The following is a 6,397-nucleotide window of genomic DNA, read 5'->3' as shown; positions in this document are numbered from 1 at the left end:
CCAAGGTCATAAAGAGTCTTTTCTAAGTATTACATAGATACAAGTCTCCACATCCAGAGACATCAGTTTTCCAGTTTAGAGGCCAACAACTATCTTAAGTTTATCATCAATGCCACCCTTTGCAACAAACAGCAAAAGAAGAATCTCCAAATTGCATTGGTGAAGAAATACAGGGAAGCATCTCTTTTCACTCCCTTTGCTTCTTTTTCTGTATTTACACCAAGCAGGCTGTTTGATAATTAGCCTTTTCTATTTAATTATTTTCTAAGCTTAAGAACACTATATACAGAATAGTTTCAGCGCACAAGACATTTTTGTGTTTTATTTAGAGCCAAACTGCTACAGTTTAGCCAGGTAACCCAGTTCTTACCACTCAGCACCCTCACAGTTTTAAGTATTTTTTTTCCATAATTCATAAAGGAGTTGTTAGACCAGCACTTCATCTCAACACAACCTAGCTAGTACCGCTACCAATCAGCGGTTGTTGCTTTCCCAGCAGAAAGATAAATACACCAGCTATTGTTAGACAAGCTCTCCATTCTTCTAATGCTCTCAGAGCAAAGGGGTATAAAACCTCTTATTAATTACACATCCCAGCAGATTAAAAGAACAAACAACTCTAAATGAAAATTCTTACCATTGCACGGCAAAAAGAATCCAAAGTACTACCAAAATCCGTGACCTTATAGAAAAAGCTATATGACTTTTATTAACAGGGTTGTTCTCTTATGTAGAGATGCTCTCACCAAGGTATCAGCATTGGCTGATGGGTTGCAGCTGTACCTGCTGCCTGGCCATTTAACCCCTGCATTTCTGGTTCCAATTTTCAGTAGATGTAATTGGAAAAAGGATATTTAAGATTTTGGATTGTTTAGCAGGACATAGCTTAAAGAATTTGGAGTGTCCCCAAAGCCACAGTATAACTTACTGTAGCTGCTTTTTTTCCTGCATAATTTCTGTATTTTTCCCTTACTTGTGCCAGTTTTTCATTTAACCCCTCTCCTTCATGTTGCCTATCAGAAGAGATAACAGGTGTAAAATTTCCTCTGAAAAAGAAGAGGAGGAAGCTAGGCAGGGACCTCATCATAGAAAATGTACTCATTAATATGGCAGTTGCAAGTCTTTTCTTTGTTTTTGTTACAGTGTCAAGGCTGGCTTAAAAGTATAGCAATACTTCTTATATCAGTTCTATCATTCAAATAATCCTGTGTAACTAGAGGGATCTAATTAAGGAAAAGGCAAGTACTGAAAAGCAGCAAAGGGAATGGATATTGCAAGTAGGGCTTGTGTGAAACCCTTGTTGAACTACCACTAGTTGTGCTTTCACTGTAGTCGGACCATGGTGCATTAATAGTAAAGAACTAAATCTTGGATATTACAAATACATTCTAAAACTGACTTCTTTTTAATGCAAACTGTTTAAAGTCTCAGTGTCTTCAGAGTGTCTGCCCATTTAAGGACGTAAATATACCATTTAGGCATTACTGATTTTTTCAAATTGGTATCTGTTAGGTGCTCTGTTTCTATCATTGGTCATGTATAAAGCCCTCATGGTGCTGATGCAGCCTACAGAATGGAATTTAAGTTAAAACATCAAACATCCTAAAATCAAATTCCTTTTTGCTAGAAAAGTTTGGATGTCTGATACCTTCTGCAAGGTTCTGGGAACTCTGAACTGTAGGTTCAATACACCTTTCAGGATTGGACCTCTGTGAGCAAACTCGTCACATTATGGGTTTTGCAGCACAGTTCGTAGTTCCAGCAATATAATACGCATGAATTTTAAAATAAAACCAAACTGCAGTGTATAGCAAAACAAATTTAAAAATCCTTGCAAAGTCATTGACTCCATCTCTTGTCTTTATTTCATCATCAAATGTAATTCTCACAGAGGTCAGCATTTTACAAGGACAGTTTTTATAATTTTCAAAAAATTGAAACACAGTTATTTTTCATTACTTTTTGATCCCTTTGATAACTGAACAGAACAACTTATTTCTGAAGCATGGTGCCTCCTAACAGAATTCAAAATGCTAAGATAATTTTCTGCTGGCTTCCTGTAGGATTTTACTGAAAGACTTCCATGAACTTACTTCCCTGACCATCACCAAAACACTGTTGTGAGAAGAAAAGGAAGAGGTGTCCTCTGGAATGGTAAACTATATAGCGTAATTCATGCCTTAAATAGGTTCAGACTAGTGACTTCAAAAGTTCATGGCAAAATGTGCACTGCAAAAAGTGTGCATAAATGTGTTGTGGACATAGGATAGAAAGTTATTAAAGGCTTTGAGCAACTGAAGAAGTAGAGGGACTTAAGTACACATAAACAAGAAATGATTCCAAAGATATTACTGCCACATCCAGAAATATTCAGCCATGTGGATATGTCCATGCGGACATTCCAGATAATGTTCAAGTCCATGCAATGTCATAAGACATCCTAGAAAGATGAATTGAGTAGTGATAGTTATATCTAGCATATTTTAAAATGTCATACTATATACTTTACTGTATGTGAGTGTTATGTTACCATCAGTAATTATTTTAATTGTCTAAAAAAGAATGTAGGCATCTGTACTTTTAAAAGGTTCTAGCAAGACCTGTTGTTCTGTTGTGTAAAGACTCCTGTGACTTTCAGCTGCCCAGCTAGCATTAAGCCATTGAATGAAATAGGCTATGACTTTTGTCAAACACTATGGTTATGTATAACTGTGGAATAATATCTCAGAAACCCCATAGAAAAGCATTTGCTGTCTATGTCTTGTTAAAGAAAAGGTCAAGAGTACTTTTTTCTTTCAAAGAGAAGGACTGGTCCAATGAGGCTGGTTTCCTAAGGAAAATTTGCAGATTAGTCCTCTTAATACTATACAGACTTTTTACTAGGACCAGAATATTTACTGTTATGGGCCAAATTCTGATGAAAGTATCAATTGGGCTGATAACCAAGAATCCAAAGGAGAGTGATGGGGCTGAGAAGACTGCAGTGTATTATTTCTCTTAAGTAAGTCAAAACCAAGGAGAACATAGACATTTAGACTTGTGGTTCAGATGGGAGTTGAAGGTAGAGCAAAGCAGCCGCTTGAAACTCATCTTCCTCATTAAAGCTTTCAGAAGATTCCTATTCTGTAGTCCCCATCCTTGCTCTGAGGGTGTCCTGACTGCTAAGAGCTTTGTGGTAGCTGGTGCAACCAGGTTTGTGATATGACTAATATCTTTTTCCTCCTCTCAGCCTCCTCAAAATGTATATTTTCACAACATTTAAGTTGACAATCTGGGTAAAATAGTTTTTGAATTTACTTCCTTTTTGGGGGCAAGAAAAATTAAAAAAACAGGATGAGTCAACTAAGCTAGCAAAAACATAATTTGAAGTAGGCAGGATTATTACACAGTTATTATGGTGTGTACATACATTTGAAAACGGCTATAAAGCACAACAATGCACACTTGTTGTCTTGACCCTACAGTTGACTGCACACTCATCATATTAGCAACTATATGTATAGTATGATATTGATAATCAAGCAGTTTCTGTAGTACAAGACCAAATCCAAAATGTACACAAAATGGAGAGTTTTGTTGTGAGAGAAATTAAGAATTGAAATCATTAAAGAAATCACTTTTTTTTTCTTTAAAATAAAGCATGGTAATTTAACCACATGGCTGCTAGTGGTAATAGGAGAAAAACAGTTAAATTTCTATAAATCAGAGCATTAACCTCTTACAATTTCATCTTTTGTAAAGCAAATGAAATACTGTATGATATGGCAGCATTTCTGGCTAATAATAGTACTTATCAGAGGTTCTTAAATTAGTCTATTATCACAAGATTAATTAGTATAATCATTTTATTCTTAATTAATTAAGCAATTTGTAGCTAATTGCTAACTCCTTGTGTTTCTCAGAAACCCTTCCCCAGGATGGTTTTTTCTTTCTGCCTGTATGATGTTGCCTCTAATGGGATGCAGCACAGCTGTTGAATGAGTGCACGTGCTTTTTGGAAAAAGTAGGTAAATGACATAGTATCTGGCACTTCTTACATGCATGTAGTCAGTGCATGTAATCTTACTTCCATGTGATCCATTTATTTCCTCTCTCCTGTTCAGTCCTGACAGTAGCTTTGGATTTCACTGAACTGTTCCACAAGTGAAAAGTGGATTACACTTTGCAGGAGCCTTAATCCAGTGGAGAATACAACATGTGGCTAAAGAAGCTGGAAATCCCTTGTGAGTATCCTGTCAGAGTAGATATGGAATAAGATGGAAAGTGAAAGTTCACTGCATCTAGCTTTGAACCAAAATGTGTCGTATCACTTTAAATGAATGGCTTTACTTGGGGTCCATCATGAGCAAAGCAAGTTGTCATGGAAACCTTGATGGCATAATTACTATCGGGGCAGAGCAATAGGGCCCCAGAGACTGTGTAATCAGGTGGCCATTTATTCTGGAAGACTTGGTCCTCTGTCTAGTAAAGGAGTATGGAATTGGTTGATTAAAGGAAAGCTGCTCTAGTAGGATCCAATAATGAGATATAAACATTTTTTCTTGTCTATCAAAGACAATTACTGCATGGCACTTTGATTTATTCACTCGTAAAAATATTCTAAAGCTGTTTAGAGGAGCCCAAGTGTGGAAGCTAAAAAAGGTTTTGTTCCAGAAGATAGTTTTGCTCCAAGTTCTCCTCCCTTCCACATTGTCTACACTCTTGCTGTAATTATCACAATCATGTTCTTTCTTGTTAGCTTGGGTATCTCTGTATTACACTGCATTACACAGTGTACACATAACCAAAGTGCCAATTACACCACTTGAGATAAAGATCATCCTGTACAAAAAGAATATGCGTAATTAGGCTTGTTTAATTTGGGTATTTCACAGTGTAAGTGCAAAGGACTAAAATAATCATGTGATTGTGGTTGGAAATGTTTAAAAAGTACTGCAAGTACTTTTGTGAAATACATGATTGGAAAGCTTATTGAGTCCTCTGAGTCATACTATTCTGGTTATCCAGGAATCCAGAATTCAAGCTGCACATGTGTCCTTGATGTAGTTTTTGGAGCAGTTTCCTAAATTCATCACGTTTTAATGTAGTTACCACAACAGAAAGAAGATGGAAACTAAAAAGAAATGGCAAGATTGTTTGCTAACTCAGTACTAGGACTCTGAATCTATCCAGGGTCATGGCTTGCCCTTTAAAGGTGTATAAGATAACCATTCAGAACTGTCCACTTATTTACACTGGCACCATGTTGGAGACAGTACTGTCTTAGACTGTAGACATCACTTGTAGGATGGTTAAAAATAAAATTGCAATTCAAACGGGCTCCTTCTGAGTTTCAAAACTGTCATGAAAGCAATCTGTTCACACACTACTGCTATACATCAGGGCTGGATGCAGTTAGGATGTGAATAAGGGTGCTATTGAACCACACAACGCATCCTCTGTCATATGACATAGAGAGCACATCAATCTGTGCAAAGCAAATGGGGTTGAGCAGGAACTGTAGCTCCTTTATGTGCCTGCTGGTAAATCTGTCCTTCCTTCTGGAAGCAAAAATATTAAAACTATAGGTATATAGAGGCTTTCAAAAGGATGAACTCCCCTTTTTGGTCTGCAAAGCTAATGCTTATTACGCAATTTTGGTCAGATATCTGCATGCATGAGGCATGTCAGTGGATCCAGTCAGGTGGTTGGTACTCTGTGAGACTCAAGTATCGTTCCTTTAAGCAGATATTAACTTAGTGAAAAAAATGATGGGCAAACAGAAAATACTGGAGTGGAGGATCAGTTTTGCACAGGTGCTGGGGAAGAATGCAGAGAAGATCTGTGTTTAAATAAATAATTTTTCTGCAGAAGGAAACCAATCCATGAAACAACTGTGTGAAGGTTGGGTGTTAAGGTAATTCTACAACCACAAACTCAGCCAAGTTGTCTGTCTTTTGAGAACAGAGGTCTCTGTGTTTGTCTCTCTGAAGAGCACAGGTAGTCTAACTGGGTGTCTAAAGTATCTGTAAGACCCCGCTGTATTTACAGAATCAAATGGAAATTTAAGACTTCACCTACAAATGGATTGGAATCCTGCTGTTTGGCTCGTAACTCAGGATCAATTTAGAGTATGTTTTGTGCTATCTTTATTCACATACATGCCCCTTGGAGGACAAAACAGAGTTTGTGAGGTGATATCTTATTACTCTCATCAGAGCCTTAAAAATAGCAGTTCAACACAGTATTTAGTCCTGAATATGAAAGGGTTGGGTGTTAGAATGGATGATTGTGTCAAGTTAAAAACCTGTTTAAAGACTGATTTATTACCTGAATGAGCTAAAAGCAGGTATGTATGCTATATAAATTGTGCTAACAGCCCAGCAGTGAGGTAAATGTCCCCCAAGACAGATCCAGC

The 6,397-nt window shown here is 37.1% G+C and overlaps 1 long non-coding RNA gene across 1 annotated transcript; it reads left to right on the top strand.

Annotated features, from left to right (window-relative positions):
- The first annotated feature begins 2,064 nt into the window (after positions 1-2,064).
- On the top strand, positions 2,065-4,728 carry LOC115344043. The gene is made up of 3 exons (XR_003924393.1): positions 2,065-2,154; positions 3,903-4,003; positions 4,104-4,728. It is a non-coding gene; the product is annotated as an uncharacterized LOC115344043 (long non-coding RNA).
- The last annotated feature ends 1,669 nt before the right edge of the window (positions 4,729-6,397 follow it).

Source organism: Aquila chrysaetos, chromosome 1 (genome assembly GCF_900496995.4).
Source record: "Aquila chrysaetos chrysaetos chromosome 1, bAquChr1.4, whole genome shotgun sequence".
Taxonomy (NCBI): domain Eukaryota; kingdom Metazoa; phylum Chordata; class Aves; order Accipitriformes; family Accipitridae; genus Aquila; species Aquila chrysaetos.
Note: the sequence above shows the minus strand (reverse complement) of the source record. Positions and strands in the feature narration are given on the sequence as shown.